Source organism: Salvelinus sp. IW2-2015, linkage group LG10 (genome assembly GCF_002910315.2).
Source record: "Salvelinus sp. IW2-2015 linkage group LG10, ASM291031v2, whole genome shotgun sequence".
Taxonomy (NCBI): domain Eukaryota; kingdom Metazoa; phylum Chordata; class Actinopteri; order Salmoniformes; family Salmonidae; genus Salvelinus; species Salvelinus sp. IW2-2015.
The window spans coordinates 7,099,507-7,121,041 of record NC_036850.1 but is presented as its reverse complement, the minus strand read 5'-3'; the positions used below and the strand labels follow the sequence as shown (position 1 = coordinate 7,121,041).

Genomic DNA, 21,535 nt, shown 5'->3' with positions numbered 1-21,535 from the left:
TGCTGTTACATCTGGAATAAGATTATATGGACAGGGGTGGGTTTGATCAGAGATCAGCACTCCTACTCAACACCAGTTGCTGTAACATAACATTTATTAATCCAATTTCCCTTGCTGTCTATGTCCTTCCGGAACCCCACCTCAACATTGTTCTGTCAAGGCAACAAAAGCAAGTTGGCATGCTTTTGCAAGGATTTTAACTCACAACCTCTCCTTTGGGAATTCACCACCATAACYACTACTACAACTATTTCTAAACTATCTTAACATATGGGCTTCTTCAGGGGGACCAAGGTTAAGAACAACTTTAAATGGTCTAYAAAGCATGYCCCCAGGTAAAAGTAGGCTTTTGCAGAGAATGGTTGTATTGTTACTCCTCAGCATAATGTTATCATAACTCTATTGGAAGTACATTTGAAATAAGGTGGCACTTCATTCTTGCTATTTGATGGGAACTAGCCCCTGTCCCCCTACATACCTCTTGTTTGCTCTTTCAGGCCCACAAAGGCAACAAGAAAAAGTTACCCCATTAACTGCTCCTCTGGGATTTGAACTTTCAAAGCCTCCTTTGGGGAGCAACCACCACTCTACCAGACAGACAGAGTCAAAATGTTAAAGGCTACTTGAAAATGCACACAAAGACATTTCAGAGATTGGGGAAGGGTGTGGGGGCTTGTACTTCTTGGATCCACCAACCGTTCCTCAATCTTCTTCTGATGACTACAAGCATAGATTATGAACCTTCAAAACCTACACTATAGGATGGATGTGTTTAGGAATGGGGGACGAAATTCGAAAGGTACGCGTTTCCAATCACCAGCAAATAGGACRCTAGAAATGTTATACCATCATCTTATTATTGTACCTTTTTCCCTACTACTGTTTCTAAGCTATCATAACATGTGGKTTTTTTCACAGGGACCAGGTATCAGAAGACCTTTGAATGGCCTACAAAGCATGCCCCCAGGAAAAAGTAGCCATTTGCAGAGAAGGTTTGTATCAAATCCAAATTAAAGTTTGTTACGCCATTACATAATCTGATATCACAACACTATTGAAATAACATGTTACAAGGTGACTGGAGTCTTTGCCCTTTCTCTGACACTGCCTAGTATATACAGTAGGTCCTGGATGGCAGGAAGCTTCTACCCAGTAATGTACTCGGCCATACACAATCAAATTTTATTCATAAAGCCCTTTCAAAAATCAGCCGATGTCACAAAGTGCTATACAGAAACCCAGCCTAAAACCCCAAAACAGAAAGCAATGCAGATGCACGGCGGCTAGGAAAAACTCCATAGAAAAGGCAGGAACCTAGGAAGAAACCTAGAGAGGAACCAGGCTCTGAGGGGTGGACAGTCCTCTTCTGGTTGTGCCGGATGGAGATTATAACAGTAAATGGCCAAATGTTCATAGATCACCAGCAGGCTCAAATAATAATAATCACAGTGGTTCTAGAGGGTGCAACAGGTCAGCACCTCAGGAGTAAATGTCAGGTCCGGGAAGAGGTAGCACGTCCGGTGAACAGGTCAGGGTTCCATAGCCGCAGACAGAACAGTTGAAACTGGAGCAGCAGCACGACCAGGTGGACTGGGGACAGCAAGGAGTCAAAGTGGCCAGGTAGTCCTGGGGCATGGTACCAGGGCTCAGGTCCTCCGGGATAGAAGGGAGAGGCAGAGAGAGAGAGAATTAGAGGGGGCATACTTAATAACCTCTTGACGCTAGGGGTCAGATTATTATTATTATTATTTTTTTTTTTAAATAACGTTCCCAAGGTAAACAGACTATTTCTCAGGTCCAGATCGTAGAATAGGCATATAATTTTACAGATTAGGATAGAAAACACTCCAAAGTTTCCAAAACTGTCAAAATATTGTCTGTGAGTATAACAAAACTGATTCTGCAGGCAAAAACCTGAGGAAATCTAACCCAGAAGTAATTTTTTATTTTATTTTAATCTGTGTTTCCTTGCCCGTCTTTCTTCTATTTAAAGGGGTATCAACCAGATTCATTTTCCAATGGCTTCCCCAGGCTGTGACTAGGCTTTAGACATAGTTTCAGGCTTTTATTTTGAAAAATTAGCGAGATTTTTCAAAAGTAGTCAGGTGTCCTTTGATTAGTTCCTGCGCGCGAGAGGGGTAGCTCTCCATTTTCTTTCTCTCTTTTATTGAATAGGTTACRGTCCGGTTGAAATATTATCGATTATGTTTGTTAAAAACAACCTGAGGCTTGATTATAAAAAACATTTGACATGTTTCTACGAACATTACGGATACTTTTGGGAATTTTCGTTGAACGGAACGAGGCTTTGGTTTTCTGAACATAACGCGCAACCCAAATGGCGTTTTTTTGTTATAAAAGTAATATTTATCGAACAAAAAGAACATTTATTGTTTAACTGGGAGTCTCGTGAGTGCAAACATCCGAAGATTATCAAAGGTAAGCGATTAATTATTGCTTTTCTGACTTTCGTGATCATGCTAATTTGGGGATAGCTGTTCTAGCATTGATTGATACACTCACAAAAGCTTGGATTGCTTTCGCTGCAAAGCATATTTTCAAAATCTGACACGATAGGTGGATTAACAACAAGCTAAGCTGTGTTTTGGTATATTTCACTTGTGATTGCATGATTATAAATATTTAGTAATATTTAGTAATATTAGCATGCAATTCAGCGGTTGTTTAGGAAAATTATCCYGCAAAAGGGATCCGTAGCGCAGAGAGGTTAAATTCACACGGGAAACCGGATTAGACAGAATAAATACTCCAGGTATAACATCCTGAACCTAACTCCCCTACACAAACGACTGCAATGTAAATACCGGGGGCTGAGACAGGAGTGGTCAGGAGACACTGTGACCCCGTCCGAYGATACACCCTCAGTAGCGCCTCACGGTCAGATGCCAAGCAGTTGCCATACCAGGAGTGGATGCAACCGGTCAGGATGCCTTTTTGGACATTATGGACAAGCAGGTTTTCCAGGATGATGGAAACAACTGGGTGGCTCCACTACACTCGACGTCGCCTTCCTAATAACAGGGAGCAGGCCATAAACCGTCTCAMATCACTTCGCAGGACTTTAGACAAAAAGCCTGACATGAAGCGTCATTTTATTGACTTCATGCAAAAGATGCTGGATAACGACCAGGCCGAACCTTCACCGCCACTAGAGGGAGACAAAGAACGTTGGTATCTGCCCATATTTGGTGTTTACCATCCACAAAAGCCTGAAACAATTAAGAGTAGTATTTGACTCCAGTGCTAAGTGTCAAGGCGTGTCACTTAACGACGTCCTGCTCAGTGGTCCAGACTTAAACAACACACTCTTGGGTGTCCTAATGCGCTTCCGCAAGGATTGCATTGCACTAACAGCAGATGTGCAACAAATGTTTTACTGTTTTGGTGTACGTGAGGATCACAGAGATTACTTAAGGTTTCTCTGGTATGAAGACAACAATCCAGATAGAAACATAACTGAGTACAGGATGAAAGTACATGTATTTGGGAACAGCCCTTCACCAGCCGTAGCCATCTACTGCATGAGACGAGCAGCGCTACAGGGTGAGAAGGAACACGGATCAGAACCCAAGCAATATGTAGTGAGGAACTTCTAGGTCGATGATGGGCTGACAGTAGCTACTACAGAAGAAGCTATCAACATTCTAAGAAAAACACAAGCAATGTTGGCGGAGTCCAACATGAAACTACACAAGATTGCATCCAATAGCAAAACAGTTATGGAAGCCTTCCCTATGGAGGACCGTGCAAAAGACTTAAAAGATCTGGACCTAGGAGTGGATCCTCTCCCCTTTCAACGGAGTCTGGGACTTTCCTGGAACCTGGAAACAGACAGCTTCTCATTCCAGGTGTCCCACAATGAGAAGCCTTTTACGCGGAGATGCATCCTGTCCACAGTGAATAGTCTTTATGACCCCCTTGGGTTCGTGGCTCCAATAACAATGCAAGGTAAAGCCTTAATCAGAGAACTCTCTTCTGATCAGAGTGAGTGGGATGCCCCTCTTCCCCCAGAAAAATAAGAGAAATGGAAAATGTGGAAGGCATCTTTGATGGAGTTGGAACATATGTATATTCAGCGGACCTACATCCCAGTCTCCTTGTCTACCACTCAAAGAGAGCTACACATCTTCTCGGATGCCTCTACAGTAGCCATAGGAGCGGTAGCCTACCTGAGAGTTATTGACTCGGAAGGTCAATGCCATGTTGGATTTGTCATGGGGAAATCAAAATTGGCCCCTCGTCCGGCCCACACTATCCCACGCCTAGAACTGTGTGCGGCTTTGCTAGCTGTTGAGATGTATGAACTGATCAGAGATGAAATTAACATTGATGTAAATGCGGCCAAGTTCTACACAGACAGTAAGATAGTTCTCGGTTACATCCACAATGTCACCAAAAGATTCTATGTGTATGTTGCCAATAGGGTAACTCGCATCAGGAAGTCTACCCATCCAGATCAGTGGTGTTATGTAAACACTGACAGCAATCCAGCAGACCATGCAACCATGCCTATACTTGCTGCGCTCTTAAAGTACACCAGTTGGTTCTCAGGTCCACCTTTCCTGACCTAAACAAACTCAAGTGAGCCTGAGAACATAAATTTTGACCTTGTAGAGCCTCACGCAGACGCAGAGATTYGACCAGACGTCACTGTCTTCGCCTCTAAGGTTTCTGGAGCTCAACTCGGCTCTCATCGCTTTGAGAGGTTCTCAAGCTGGAAAGCTCTCAATCGAGCCACAGCACGACTCATTCATGTTGYCAGATCCTTCCATGAAGGTGCGGACAACACCAGCTGCAGAGGCTGGCATGACTGTAATAAACCATGCGGTACAAGCGAGTTGTCACAACCCAAAACAGCAATCATTCACTGTGTGCAACATGAAGCCTTCAGAGAGGAATTCAAATGCCTTGAAAAAGGAAAAGAATTCCCTAAACAAAGTACACTCAAAAAGCTGAACCCAGTGATTGATGAGGATGGATTGCTGAGGGTGGGAGGCCGCTTATCCTCCGCCGACATGTCACAAGACGAAAAACATCCTCTCATCATCCCACGGACACATCATGTCGCCACCCTGCTGGTAAGACATTATCACGAGCAAGTGGCTCACCAGGGCCGTCATTTTTCAGATGGAGCCAATCGAGCAGCAGGCTTCTGGATTATTGGGAGCAAACGTCTGGTCTCTGGTATCATTCACAAGTGTGTCACCTGCCGCAAGGTTAGAGGAAGGTTAGTTGACCAAAAGATGGCTGACTTGCCTGCAGACAGACTCTCATCTGAACCACCATTCACCAGCGTTGGACTTGATTGTGTCTTGGACCATGGAATGTCATAACTCGTCGCACTAGAGGTGGTAGGCAGACTCCAAGTGCTGGGCGGTGCTCTTTACATGTATGTACTAGAGCAGTCCAAATCGAGCTCATCGAATCCATGTCCACATCCAGCTTCATCAACGCGCTGAGGCGTTTTTTCTCTATCCGGTGCCAGCAAAAGTGCTACGCTCTAGAGGTACAAACTTTATAGGGGCCTGCAGGGAAATGGGTATCGACACAAATGACTCAGAACTGACTAAATACCTCTCAGATAAGGGATGTACTTGGATATTAATCCTCCACACTCGTCTCATATGGGTGGTTCTTGTGAGAGACTCATTGGGGTTGCCAGACGTATCCTTGATGCTATGCTGTTCAGACGGGCCCCACTCGTCTCACACATGAGGTCTTGAGCACTCTTATGTCTGAAGTCATGGCAATAATCAATGCGAGACCCCTAGTGTCAGTGTCAACCGACCCTGACATGCCTGCCATTCTCACACCCTCAATGTTACTGACACAAAAACCCAGCGCTACCTCAGCCCCTTCTGGATACTTCAGCATGAACGACCTTCATGGAAAACAGTGGAAGCAAGTCCAGTGTCTCGCTGACACCTTTTGGAAAAGGTGGAGACARGAGTACCTGACAACGCTGCAGAGACGCAGAAAATGGACAGCAGAAAAGCCAAATGTAAAAGTGRGAGAYGTTSTCTTATTGAAAGACAGTCRGGCACACAGAAATGACTGGCCAGTCGGGCTTGTGGTCAAAACCTTTCCCAGTACYGACAAAAAGGTTAGGAAAGTAGAACAAAAATTGTCAAGGAAGGAGCTGCGAAGGTGTTTGAGACCAATCTCAGAGATTGTTGTTCWTCTTTCTGAAGCATCCTAGAGACAAAATATAAAAATAAAGAAAGGACATTATTTGTTTCTTGATATGTTTTATTTCATAGTGGCACAATTTCATTATACCAGGCGGGGAGTGTGCTGCCATCCTGTTAGAAGGTAACAGATTATTTTATTACAATGGTTAAAATGGATTTTAATTGTGTTCCATGGTGTTATTTGCCCCCTAGTGGAGCTTTCTGGTACTTAGACTGTACGCAAACAGGAAGTAGAGAATTCGTTCTGCACGCATAGAAGCAGCTAAAAACAACGCTACGGTGCAGGTCTTTCAGTGTAGTTATTTCTTGTCACGCTTCAGCCTTGGAAAATATTTGTTTGTAAGTTCGATTCAAGCATTTAGCTAATGATGATAATCTTGTTATTGATAGAGTTGGTTACATATCAATGTTGGTTGGTTGCATTTACTCACACAAATTGCAATGCCTTCCATGTATGCCGCTGTATTACTTTGCTCGTGCGTCATGCAAACGAATTGTAAAATATACAATACTGTAGTTTTGTTACTGTTTCTAGTGTAATATGCTTTGTTATTCTACATAGATGGTTGTACATTATTCGAGTAATGAAAGGAGTTAGTCAATTACCATATGAGTAACAATTAGCTATATGGTTTGTCATCATGCCAGATGCATGGTGCCTTGTATTTATGCAACTTCAAAATGTATAATGTAMAGCTACAGTATGTTGGTGTGAATTGAATACTAAAGTACATTCTTTTCTGTATTTTGCAGTTTTACAACAAACGTTTTCAATATATTCATTCAAGAAAAGTCACGCCTTGGGAGTTTTATTGAAGACTTAGTCGTTAGCCATCTGTCTAGTTTTGCATGGGAACGCAACTCAAGGGCAGAATACCCTGGCTTTATACATCTACAGAAATAAGACCGTTCCTGCTTCTATTGGCTGTGAGTGTTTAATAGCTTACTGATTCCATGAGCGTCAAGCCTCATGCAACAGCAAAAATAAATGAATCCAACAGTGTGCTTCAACATCAGACAAGCTCATTGCATATGTAGTGGGTTCTTCAAACACATAGGGCGTGTCTGTCTATATGGAAAAATACATTTAAACCAATCGATTGGTGGAAAGAACAGGAAGACCAAGTCGACCAAGATTTTTTCCCGTTGGGACAGCCCWAAAATATACCCTGTAAATCGTTTACACCTCTGGACATTATATCAATTTGACACAGTATCAACCCAATAGTAGCCTTGGTGTGCAGGTATTCAATTGTGGCAGGGTGGGCATATCCATCGTAAGGCAGGATTATCCATGTGTTGATTTTAAATGATGATGGATACCCCAGCACAGGAGGTGTAGGATCAACTGGAGCACTCCATCTGTGAAAGTACATGTCAATTAGGCCATTGATTCCATTATATGATGTCACAGCTGAAAGGACAGCTCAGCTGCCATTCGATTCTAGAAGAAATCATTGACCGACAATCCATTCAAGAGGTGATTTAGCCATGAATGTGGCGAAGAGGGGAAATTGACAGTTTGAAGAAATTACAATTAGCATTTGTTGGCAGTGGCTTGTTAAAAAAAAAAACTGAAGATTGAAGTAACTACCCGCTTTAAATGTAAGAAAACGTTTAAATGAGGGAAATTACTTACCCATCCCTTTTAGGTTATAAACATATATTCACTACAAAACTCAACACCCCCTTAGACCACAGCAATTGCCTACACTCCGGCCATTGTTCATAGAGCAACGGAAATGTTTGAGCCCCTTCAAACAATGAAAGGTCAAAGTTCTTAGAGAATTGTCATGTCAACTGTGTGACAAGGAGTTGGAATGCTAACTGACCGGCACTCAGGCTTGCTTTGGCGTAGCTTACGTGAATGTGTAAAATTATTCTCACACAGTTGCCCCCCTCAACTGCAGTTGAGTTTCCTGTCAAGTTCTGAAAGAAAAAAGGAAACATGTCAGCTATATCACATAATGCCTTAGGATGATATACTATATAGAGTTATTGGCAAATATATGGTCACCCTTACAATTCTTAAATAATTATTAATTTCTTCTAAAAGATTWAAAAAATGTTTAGGTGGATTTGAGAAGTTTAGTCGGGCTTCGCGTCTTTCAGCAGTGGGGTCTTTCTATGTTTACCAACAACCAAATTAATAATTAAAAGAAAATGACAACCTCCCTACAATCAAACATGGGGAGGTTATGTTAAGTTATAGGCTACTGAGGAATTATAATTAGTCGGTCAGCTACTTTGACATCCATGTAGGCTAAAACTACAACAAAATGTTGCCAAACGCAAACATGTCAGGTAAAACAATAGTGCTATCGAACACTATTAATAGTCTATTAAAGTGGGGCCAGGACAATGTAGCAACAGTAAATGAGATAAGGCAGCAGGGGCTTGGCTGTAGCACCTTATTTCCCATCACACGGTAATGAGGAGCAGTGTATGATGTAGACTAGGCTACAAGTCTTCAGCTTTCCATTGTCAGATTGCAAAAAAAGTGATAGACAATCTCACCTTTGTCCAGGATCTCTTTGGCCACCTCCATTCTGGCACCACCGATGTTAACATGCATTGGGACAGTTGGGTCACTTAGTGCCTTCTCCCTCTGCATTAACGCTGTCAATCTATGTAGTACATAAAGGACAGACAATGGGATAAATATGTCTACCATCTATAGGGCCATTGGGAAATATAAGATCATGGGAAAGCAGGCCTCCAACTGCCTTGTCATGTTAACAATAGTAATCATTTGAGTCATTGGGATAATCTTACACTTTGGAAAACCTTTGTTTCTTGGCTGTAATCATGAACACAAGGCAGCACACTGGTGATGTTGAAGCTCCACTGATTTGATGATATTACACCATCATTTCATTTAGAGTTTGTCACATAGCAACCAAGTTCCCTATTGACCTGGGTCATATTCATTAGTGGACACCATAGGACATTGGTTAGCAACAGAAATAAATGGTTTCTTCTTGAACACATACTTTCCTTCCCGTTTCAGACCATTTTCTTAGGCGTGCACATGACAGGTGTGAAATGTATACTAATTTGTTATGCTAATCTAATCCTTTCAACGGAACGACTTTGGCTAAACCCTCAAAGATCTCTTCATGTGAACATTGGGTGCATTTGCTTTTGACCCGCTTTTGGGTGGCCTACCATTAAAGGTTACCCACAGATGTCTAACATAACAGATTTGCCTACTGAATTATCCTGGGAACTAATTATCATATGAACTCACCAGCAGCACATAAACTCCCCAATTGTAGCCGTCGCTTTGCTTGGTGTGCGGTATTGTTGTCGCCTGCCAGGGAACATTGCTGAACACAGATTCTGTACCAGTTCATTCCTCAAACCAGTATCTGTTTGGGGAGGAAAACATTAATTGTTTCTACATAGGCCATGACATTCTCTCCTCACTGTTATACTTCCAACATTCATACACTGGCATAACRCATGAATGRCTGCTCATGATTGAAAACGGCATGCCTGAACAGAAATCAATGCTTCATAATTCTCTTCATAGCATACAACATTCATAACATGAACACATAGGCTAATTGAGTCAATATGCAACCGGACCATAAAAGTAGTCTCAACATTGACAGGTCAACTTACCTGGTATGCCGGATATTGTAGAAATGGTCAAACAATATTTTTGCCTGACCATACAATAGATGTACTCAGTTGTGGGAAAGTACTGGGGTGTAGAAATCAGAATTAGCTAAGTAACAGATAATTAAGATGTCTTATCTGCAGAATATGCTTATATGATTGAACTTGTCATTAGAATGTCTCCTTTCCGACTCAGGTGTTGGCAGCTGCACTGCCTCCCTCATATGGGCCTCAGTCACCTGGGCCCAGAGAGGGGAGAAGTCAGGCTCGTCTTTCACATGTCCCCGTTGCTATGCAGAATATCAGCAAGGAATATGGCAAAGGAGGTAAGAAGGAAACATTGTTTCCATATGTGAACTGTCTTTATTGCAAACCTTGAAGGGATGGCGTGAGTTACTTGGGAACCAATCAATTGTCTCCAGTGTGTGCGGCAGTCACCCCCTAGGGGGAGAGAGTTCAAGGTGAAAACTAGGGCAGAGAAAACAAATTAACAACAAATGTCCTAAGTTCTTAGTACAGAAGTTATTGGTATTTGGGGCCTAAGGTCTGGCACAGGATGTGTGGGGTTTGTGTTTGGAACCATTGTACGTCATCTGAGGTTGCACCTATCCTGAACAATGCTGAGATCGCTTCTGGATTATATACTAACTCCACTCAGTGAGTTCTCACTATATCCACCTTGTATGGCGACCAACTCCCTTGTCGATAAGTTATTTGAATAAAGATTTACACTACCGTTCAAAAGTTGGGTGACTTAGAAAAGTGGTTGTTTTTGAAATACTTGTTTTTGCTTAAAATAATAAAATAACTTAAAATTGATCAGAAACAGTGTAGACATTGTTAAATGTTGTAAATTACTTTTGTTGCTGGAAACAGCAGATTATGGAATATCTACATAGGCATACATAGTGCCATTATCAGCAACCATTACTCCTGTGTTCCAATGGCACGGTGTGTTAGCTAATCCAAGTTATTCATTTTAAAAGGCTAATTGATCATTAGAAAACCCATTTCAAATTATGTTAGCACAGCTGAAAACTGTTGTCCTGATTAAAGCAGCAATAAAACTGGCCTTCTTTAGACTAGTTGAGGATTGTAAGTTGGTGGTTGAARGTATCCCTCTRGTGGTGCGGGGGCTGTGCTTTGGCAAAGTGGGTGGGGTTATATCCTTCCTGTTTGGCCCTGTCCGGGGGTATCATCGGATGGGGCCACAGTGTCTCCTGACCCCTCCTGTCGCAGCCTCCAGTATTTATGCTGCAGTAGTTTGTGTCGTGGGGCTAGGGTCAGTTGGTTATATCTGGAGTACTTCTCCTGTCTTATCCGGTGTCCTGTGTGAATTTAAGTATGCTCTCTCTAATTCTCTCCTTCTTTCTCTCTCTCGGAGGACCTGAGCCCTAGGACCATGCGTCAGGACTACCGGGCATGATGACTCCTTGCTGTCCCCAGTCCACCTGGCCTTGCTGCTGTTCCAGTTTCAACTGTTCTGCCTGCGGCTATGGAACCCTGACCTGTCCAAGACCTGCTGTTTTCAACTCTTAATGATCGGCTATGAAAAGCCAACTGAAAATTATTCATGATTATTATTTGACCATGCTTGTCACTTATGAACATTTTGAACATCTTGGCAATGTTCTGTTATAATCTCCACCCGGCACAGCCAGAAGAGGACTGGCCACCCCTCATAGCCTGGTTCCTCTCTAGGTTTCTTCCTAGGTTTTGGCCTTTCTAGGGAGTTTTTCCTAGCCACCGTGCTTCTACACCTGCATTGCTTGCTGTTTGGGGTTTTAGACTGGGTTTCTGTACAGCACTTCGAGATATTAGCTGATGTACGAAGGGCTATATAAAATAAACTTGATTTGAGTATCTGGAGCGTCAGCATTTGTGGGTTCGATTACAGGCTCAAAATGGCTAGAAACAAAGACCTTTCTTCTGAAACTCGTCAGGCTATTCTTGTTCTGAGAAATGAAGGCTATTCAATGCGAGAAATTGCCTAAAAACTGAAGATCTTACAACACCGTACTACTCCCTTCACAGAACAGCGCAAACTGCCTCTAACCAGAATAGAAAGAGTGGGAGGCCCCGGTACACAACTGAGCAAGAGGACAAGTACATTAGAGTGTCTAGCTTGAGAAACAGACGCCTCACAAGTCCTCAACTGGCAGCTTCATTAAGTAGTACCCGCAAAACACCAGTCTCAACGTCAACAGTGAAGAGGCGACTCGTTTTTCTGTCCTGCTAAGCATTCAAAATGTAACGAGTGCTTTCGGTGTCAGGGAAAATGTATGGAGTAAAAACAACATATCTTTAGGAATGTAGTAAAGTAAAACTGGTCAAAAAATATAAATAGTAAAGTACAGATACCCAAAAAAACAACCTAAGTATTTTTACACCACTGGATAGACCATACCTGATGTGCTTCACCAGGTTCTCACTCATATGGCTCTCCGCGTTAGGGGAACCAGTATGGTCCAGGACAATGGTAGAGTGGGTCCTGCAATTGACATACTAAACACAAGCGGTAATTCCAAGTCAGTATATCAAAATGGCCTCAAACATAACATATTCAAGAATAGTAATGTCCAATCTCGCACTAAAATGGTCAATCTTGTGCAGTTTACCAAGAGTATCCAGTGGTAGTTTCCCCACGTTGCAAAACTCCAACCCAGCAACTGTGCCGCTCCAGACTGGTCTACAGGAATAGGAGTGAAGATACATTTATACGGTGTGGCAGGCAATCTTTTGTCAGGAAGGTGGCAGCGCTCCCTACATTGACCCCTCTAGCCTCTTATTTAGAACCATGACACAAAAGCAACTCTGCGGACATACCTTTACCTTTGACAAGGTGTTCACCTTATCCCCATGCAGGATAATCCMTGCCACAAAGTGATCCACAATAAAAACATCCCCCTCCACTTGAAGGTCAATACTCTTCAGTTGGAAGTAGAAGTCAATTACTTAAAGCAGAATGGCATATGGTTGGTCAAAGTTGACATAATGCCCAGGCAATACAGTCAGCCCAAGCAACAACTAATTGTACTTTATACCAACTGCACGCATGGAAATTTCATACAATTCAACCATAACATGTGGGGGACCTTAACATACCTTCCCACTAAGCCACTCATTGGGCTTCAACGTAAGGAAGTCATGGAGGTGCAGGATGGCAAAGGATCCCTCCAACAAAATTGTGGTTGCCCTGTCCACTCACTCCGACATTGCCCACACTTGCGTCACCTATACAAACACATTTTGGGCATCAAAAATGGGGTCCAAACTGCCTGACTGTACAGATGTGATCAACATGCAGTAGGAAAACATGCAGAATGTAACCAAAAGTCACATTCCACTTACTCTACTCTCCAATTCATCATCCCTGCTGGGGTGTTTGTCAGACAGGGACAGGTCACCCTATTGAATAAATGGTGACAGTTTAGTTTGGGACAGACCTGCATTTTGTGTTCACAGATATTACGTAAAACCCATGAGGAACACATGGCTTAGTAAAACGGTCACCATTTTAACATACCCAAATAAGACATGTAACTAAACAGCAACACATAAGACCAACCTGTTGATTAACGGTCGATTGTTCTTCCTGGTGTTTGGCTCCTGTCTGGACATGCTCCTTGGTGGCACACTTATGGCCAGAGCGTTTTGTGGCCAGATGCCTTGTCCTCAGCTTTATTGGCATAGGACTGTACACTTCTGCTAATGGCCGGTACAGCTGCCAGTCGGCGGACACAACTCTGGGCACTGTCAGATGCAGAGCAGGAGCACGTCTCTATTGGCAAGAGTAACAACATGCTGCTTGTCTGAGAAGCCCTGGTAGAGGAATGATTTGGTGCTTGGCACCAGGAAGATACGTCCTTTTGCCAAAATCATCCTGGCTAAGGCCTCCGCGCCAGTTTCTGCCATGACAACCTCTTGTGCCACACAGGACTGGATGCCTTCAGTAAAAGACACCATGTCTTCCTCTGACATGTGGTAGGGGAAACTGGTGGTGGGCATTCACCTGGAAAATTGCTCATGGCACTCTGGGGTCAGGTGGAAATTCCCTAGGTTACAGTAGCCACGCAGCACCTCCCTCAAGGCATTGGTTTGGAGTTGGTAGAGTAGATAAATTGGTTTATCTACTCTGACCTTCCATCCAACCAATGCCTTGACAGCATTGAAGCTCTGAGCAGTTGTTGGTAATTCCATCTGACTGGATGCCCAAGCTGTTGAGCACATATTGTGCACCCTTGTCCATGGCATCAGAGAGCGACTGATGGAAATAAGCCTCAAAATCAGGGCTCCAGGAGGCACACTCTMCAGTGTGCATTCGTAGTCACTCCTTGATTTCGTGGCCAAGAGCTCTTTGATGGCCTGCTGGTAATCGGCCACACCTTCGGCACCCTCTGACCCCATCTTCTGCTTCACATTGTTCGAGATGTGGTTCCAGCAATTGACAATCCTGGCTTGCGGCAGCACAGACTGGATTGCTCCCTCAATAGCCGCCTCATGGTCTGTGCAGAAGATTGAAGTTGATAGTTGGGGAAGGAGTGAAAGGATGGTGCGAAAGAACTGTTTGTGGTTTTCCATGTGGTGTGAATGAGGAATGACAGGGGAAGGACAGGTGCCTCTTGAAATGCTACATGACGGAAAGGGGTGAAACATTAAAATTGCMGAGGTCAAACGTGGTGTCATTGTGAAAAATGTGTGCTCCTTGGTGTTTGCTTTTAATAACTGCCTTGGCCTCTTCAACTATTTCTGGTGCTGCCACTACCAGAAGGGTTGCGGGTTGAGTCTCCATATGGGTGACAAATCCGGGGAGAATGTCACCCATCATATGTTTTGCCACCAACTCGTCCCGGTCCAAAACAGTGACGTCCCTTGCTCGACGAATTGTGTTCTTCACTTGTGCCAAATTGCGAGGTTGGTAAACTGGCATGAATGATGCATTTGGGGGTGGTGGTGGGTTATTGGTCATGTCCGAGTTTACTTTGCCAGGTGTTTCAGTCTTTCGCCGGGACATTTCATCTATAATTGGAGGTAGCTGATCTGATGAAATCCCTTGCTTGCTGCTGTTGGCTGTTGCCGTGGGGGTGGGGGACATTGGAGGGTGCCTCCTCACCAAAGTAGTGAATTAGCACAGGAGTATCAGGCTGGTGAAGCAACTCATACTCCCTTTTTTGGAGCCCTGGTGCTTCCTTTCCTGCATAGTACCGCACCCTTCGTTTTGGTTTACGGCAAGGAAGGCTGTGGGATCCCTTCTGAAACCAACTTTTTTGGTCCGCCTTCGTCCTCACATGACGAGGAACTACCTGCAAACAGAAAAATGTCTCCAGGCTAGAGTTGGAGTGGTGGAAGGTGGGATACCTTGGCGGGATCAACCGTTTCAATCATTTCAGCTGCTTGTGCTGGTGTTAAAGGCAGCTGCCGCGTGGCGTATACTTGCTGGGGTAGTGATTGGGGGGACCTGGGGTAGTGTAGGGGAAATCTGGGAGACGGAGTGGGGTTGTGCATAGGCCATCCTTCCCTTATTCCACACATCGTAGAGTTGACGGCGATAGCTGAGGGTGTTACACCTTTCCAGTTCAATGACCATGACAGAAAATAATACATTTTCCTGATGGTCGCTCGCTGCTGTAACTTCCTCGGAGAGACCTAGCCTTTCAACAACTGAGGCAATGTCATCAAGTTGGGGCCCCCTTTCTCTTTGGCATTCTGACAAGGAAAATTACATTGTATAAGTATTGAGATTAAACTTAGGACAAGTTTAAGACAGTTAACTAACTATATGGAAAAACATCCCCAAGTGCTTCAAATAGTTTACCAAGCCAGACTAGGGTACATTCAGATTGAAATTGAGACCTGCTACATTCTACATAAATTACATCATTTTGAATTAAAATCTGCATACAGAATTTGACATTGAAGGTTAAAGGAAACAGATTTAAAGTGAAGTATATTCTTTGAATAAATTAAACCATATCCCCCTGTAATCAATGATCATTTCTAAATACATGACTTGCCAAATCATGTCTAAGCAATGATTACTTCCAGGGAGGATGGAATTACGCTATCATTCATAACCAGTGGGCTGCAGGTATAAGCGACATAAGCAGTAGCTAGGGGGCCACCTACCAATATTATTATGATTTATTTTTTAAAGAATTCAGCCACTTACTATTGTATTAGAATAGTAAAATACACAAGGTGAAATTGAAATTTGGTTATGAATCAGCGGTTGGTTTATTTCTAGCTCCCACAATGCAGTAATACCTAACAATAGAAAACACAATCTTAAAAATGTATATAATAAATATCAGAACAAGTTGTAAGTCAGAGTCATATGTCAGCTACAAATTTAGATTGTCTAGCCAGTTTTCTAAACTTCAAGTAATAATGGCCCAATACCGATTTTGTTAAGTCATTCACTCAGATATGGTTAACATACATAAGTCTTGGCAAAACGTGTAGAATTGCAGGAAATTCCCTGTAATACTGCTCCATGGTTAAATGAGTCTAATTGCATGAAATGTATTCTAAATGTCTATTTCTCTCCACTGTCAGGAGGGGGGGGCACCCCAACAAAATCTCAGTTAGGGCCCCCAAAAGGCATGTTAAGATCCAAATGAACATCCGAACATGGACAGAGGGGGACCTGGGACTTCATCCACAAATCATCTAAGAGTAATTGCTGATCTAGGATGTGTATGCGTCTATAATCTTATTCTTGTTGTAAACTGCAAAACTGATCCGAGAGGAACACTTCGACTCTGAGACACTTCATACGTAAGGCCCCAGGTTAGATTGAATGTTGACACTTGGCCCCTGGGGTTGAGTGGGGTCATATGGGTATCAAACTTCATGCTAATGAATTTACCTGGAGTAGGAGTGATGAGTTATTGCTGACACGGACAACGCAGAGGCTCAAGTGTTTCCACTGTACGAGATATCTGTGGAATGGTACAGACAGTATACAGGTCAGAGGTCAAAAGTCTAATATATGCAAATAACACGATTGGGTTGTCGAGCTGACAATAGTGGCTCGCTCAATCTTTACATATATCCCTCCTTTCTTCCTCCCTAAAAGTAATCACTGATTATAAATAACTAGAAGGGTTAAACCCATGTAGTGGAGCCCTTGGTTTGACCTGCCCAATCCTGTCTAAGCAGTGATTGCTTCATTGAGGGAGGAAGGAGTTGCGCAGTAATTAGTACCAAACTTCTCAGTTCTCCCAAAGTGCACCCATTAAATTCTCGGCAAGTAGAGGAAATATGGTGCAAACTCATTTTAGCCCATGCATATACCAATCTAATGCTTTTACATTTATGGCGAACAGTGAATAATATGTGCGCCCTTCAGGAGAAGTGAGTGTTTGATGTCATTAAACTGAATTGAAATCATGATCATTAATTATTTYTTACAGACATCCAACCAAATTATGTAAAAATATTTACAGGCCACTCAAAATGACAAATTGAGAAAGACTAGAAATGAAATGCTTCACCCACATATTAAACATGTTCAAAGTATGTCGACATGAACAAATATAGCGATGTGCAGAAAATATTTGCTATTTCGTTTCCACATCAGGGATAAGCTCAATCTTGCTCCAGTCAAAATAAAACAAATCATGAAAGAAAGCCTGCTCATTAACACACTTCAAATTTCTCTTACGAATAAAACGTGGGTTTGTCTTTGGAACCTTAGTATTTCTAACAGCAACAGCACAATGGTCACTTAAATCGTTACAAAAAACACCAACCGCAGAATATTTATGTGGAACATTTGTCAATATCAAATCAATCAGGGTAGATTTATCTGGGCATTTAAGATTTGGGGGAGTGGGTGAGTTAATCAACTGGGTWAGATTCATAGAATTACAAAACATTTTTAAATCAGACACCGGCTTTAACCAACACCAGTTGAGATCACCAATCAAGATCATTTCACTATAAATAAGTTTAGACATAAGGTGCGTCAAAGAAGAAAATGCATCACCGAGAGCAGAGGGGGTCTATAAACAGCCAATCACAGTTAGAGGCCCTTTGAAACCTCAATATTCAAAGCAAGAAATTCCAACTTTACAAATAGTTTCAGACTTTGCCACACTTACAGGGAATTTAGTTTTTACATATAGCCACACCCCCACCTTTCTTAACTCGATCAGTGCGATAAACATTGTACCACACACAAATATCCTTATCAAAAACAGACTTGCTGAGCCAGGTTTCAGAAAACACAATTACATCAGCATCAATTGATTTAGGCCAAATCCTAACCCCATCAATTTGACAACAGGCTGCGTACATTTAAATGAAAAATAACAAAACCAGATCTAGATTTAAAATCAGAGGGGGTTTGGAGACATTGCATATCAGGGACAGGGTTAGGTTGCACGTTACCTGATATCAACAAAAGAAGAATAACTAGGCACCTCTGTTTAATAACCTTGCACGGCTTCTCTTTTTTAAGATACCTACTGCAAGTGAGTTTCCAGACAATACAAAACAGTCATTTAAAACCATTAGACTTTGGTAGTGACACAAATTCGTACTGGTCACATGCCACAAATGCATCGGCACTTGGACAAGTGGACCGAGTAAAAAAGAGCGAGTTCCTGCAGACAAAATGTCTAATGGACGGGAGAGCACTTTATCAGAAGTACTCACCCTGCGACAATGTTCGTTTTCGCCAGAGTTCAGTAAAGTCAGTGCACAAAGCAATACCACGAAAATTGTCCTTTTCTCTGACAAAAAAAGAAAAAGAAAAAAAAGAGGCCAACGAAGGTAAGGTGAGASAGGGACAGCGTGTATGTATGAGTCAATGTGAGTGTTTGCACGTGTGAGTAGATTGGGTGTTGAGGGCGATAGAGAGAACGGGTTGGGGATTGTTGAGCTGCCACTGACAGCCAGGCGAAGAGCAAAAAGGAGCAGCTTGGACAAGACACTCCGCGGACGAAGGACGAACTCAGGCCAGCCAGAGATAGGGTTACTTTGGTAAACTTCAAGTAATGAAGTGCCGAGTTGAAGATCACGGGTCATCTTCACACCAGCAAAAATAATATAGTTTGCACTACACAACGAAGTTACGCAACCATAAATAAATAGATTATTATTAGGTTAAAATGTACTAGTCACAGACAAACGACTTGACATGCTGCCATCTTGGAATTACGGAATTCCAAGATGAATTCGGAGAAATGGCTTGTTTTTTGTATAAAAGCAAAAAGTTTAATATTTTCTGATAGGTTCTACTACATCATTGGAGAATGGCCCTTAGTGGTGCTGCATACCACCAAGGTAGCAGAAAACCCACTTTCAACATTTCTGTATATTTCCATTTCTGTAAAGGCAAAAAACGATTAGGGTAATGCATGCATGCGTGTTTGTCTGATAATGCAATCAGTCATTCTGATCAATTACAGGGTATTTCACCTGCATGTGTTACTAGTGCCATTCTGGGCCTAAAGATTACAAATTGGACCGTTGACCATTCTAAATTCCAGATGACCTCCACCCATACGGTGTTCATCACCCCATCATTTCATATAGYCTGGATGACTGACTGACTGCAACAACCCTTTTTCAAACACTTTGTCAACAGTGTGTGATCTAATATCAATTCAAACACAGGAATAGTCATAGCATTAGAGCAATCCTATTTCAATTCCTCTTGTGCCTCAAGGCCCCCAATAACCTCCTACCACAGGATTTTCAAATTCAAGAAATGTAATTTAAGGGACATAACATTTCATCAAATTATATTTCAGAGTGTCTTCATGAAACTACTTTTGAAATGTGAAGATAAGTCTTACATTTTAGATTGGAGGGTCACGTCCTTTCACTTCAATTAGAAGGTTGATGTGACAGAGCTGGCCGACGGCTTTGAAGGAGTCTGGTTGAGGCACAATGGGACATGACAATGGCATGTGTATGTTAAAATTATCTTTATATGAATTTTGGCATGTCCTATGTAAAATGTGATAACAAATAAACCTCACCAGTCACAACTGTGTCAATTACTTGTTGGAGGCACGTTGCAGACAACTTTTAAGGCAAGTCCAGACTGATTTAGATTAACCTTGATTTATAAATAACTACTTCATATTATTTGTAGCTCAGCAATTCAGTCACAATTCACCCTTGATCGATCAGTCTTGATGCTCTGGAACACCGCAAAGGCGTCAATCTATGATTTCAAGCACTTATAACGAGCACCTAGACTACAGACACCTGTGTAGCATTGACTACGCTTCAACTTGCACCAATGTGTGGTCAATTAGACATTAACGACCAGAAATGACTAGACACCTTGTAAATACTTGACCTAACCCTGTGTAGTCTTAACATACTGTTTACTCCCCTGTTTACTCAGAAATGACTCACCTTCACCAAATCCTGAAAATAAAGCAGCTTAATTGAATTGGAAAGGCCAAATCTATTATGCATGAAGAAACAACCTGTCATTCATCACAAACTTTGTGAATATCTGGGTTTTCCAGAAAGACTGCATTTAGTCAGTGGACACCACTCATTTTTATTACAACACACCTGTCATAATTGTTTTCTTTACTAAAGTAGAGGTTTCTTATTCTTATCATTGCTAAAGGTACTGCATAGGTATAAACATGTTTTTTTTTCAAGAGATAGCACTTGTATAGTGTAAAAAAGTAGCAGAAATGTGCAGAAAGTATTTTTATTGAAGGGAAACAATAACAGTCTTGAACTTTTTGGGCAACATACTGATATGAAAGTCCATGGAGAATAAGAGCACCTCCTCCCAGCTGCCCACTGCACTGAGGCTAGGAAACACTGTCACTACCGATAAATCCACAATAATTGAGAATTTCAATAAGCATTTTTCTACAGATGGCCATGCTTTCCACCTGGCTACCCCTACCCCGGTCAGCAGCCCTGCGCTCCCCACAGCAACTCGCCCAGCAACTCCCCCACTTCTCCTTCACCCAAATCCAGATAGCTGATGTTCTGAAAGAGCTGCAAAATCTGGACCACTACAAATCAGCCGGGCTAGACAATCTGGACCCTCTCTTTCTAAAATGATCTGCCGAAATTGTTGCAAACCCTATTACTAGCATGTTCAACTTCTCTTTCGTATCGTCTGAGATTCCCATAGATTGGAAAGCTGCCGCGGTCATCCCCCTCTAGACCCAAATTGCTACAGACCTATATATATTCTACCCTGCCTTTCTAAGGTCTTTGAAAGCCAAGTTAACAAACAGATTACCGACCACTTCAAATCTCACCGTACCTTCTCCGCTATGCAATCTGGTTTCAGAGCTGGTCATGGGTGCACCTCAGCCACGCTCAAGGTCCTAAACGATATCATAACCACCATCGATAAGAGACATTACTGTGCAGCCGTATTCATCGACCTAGCTAAGGTGTCACGACTTCAGCCGAAGTCGGTCCCTCTCCTTGTTCGGGCGGCGTTCGGCGGTCGACGTCACCGGCCTTCTAGCCACCGCCGATCCACTTTTCATTTGTTTTGTCTTTGTTTTACACACCTGATTTCAATCCCACACTTACTGTTTCATTATTTAACCCTCTCTTCCCCCATGTTTTTTTGTGAGTGATTGTTTATTGTATTTTCGGTCTGTCATGGTGTGCGTGTATATTTGACATTTTGAGTAAAAGTACGTTGATTACTCATATCTGCTGTCCTGCGCCTGACTCTCTACACCAGCTAC

At 42.5% G+C, this 21,535-nt stretch overlaps 1 long non-coding RNA gene across 2 annotated transcripts; it reads right to left on the bottom strand.

The window, feature by feature from the left end:
• Window positions 1–6,965: 6,965 nt before the first annotated feature.
• LOC111969228 (uncharacterized) lies at window positions 6,966–19,816 on the bottom strand. Of its 2 annotated transcripts, XR_011480475.1 has the most exons (11): window positions 18,498–18,917; window positions 16,705–16,777; window positions 13,405–15,542; window positions 13,188–13,244; window positions 12,455–13,070; window positions 12,244–12,341; window positions 10,211–10,277; window positions 9,463–10,075; window positions 8,730–8,839; window positions 8,076–8,141; window positions 6,966–7,574 (listed from the first exon to the last, which is right to left on the bottom strand). It is a non-coding gene; the product is annotated as an uncharacterized lncRNA (long non-coding RNA). The 2 variants fall into 2 exon arrangements; XR_002877968.2 differs by lacking the exon at window positions 18,498–18,917 and adding an exon at window positions 19,643–19,816 and having other exon boundaries at window positions 9,463–10,277.
• Between the last annotated feature and the right edge of the window lie 1,719 nt (window positions 19,817–21,535).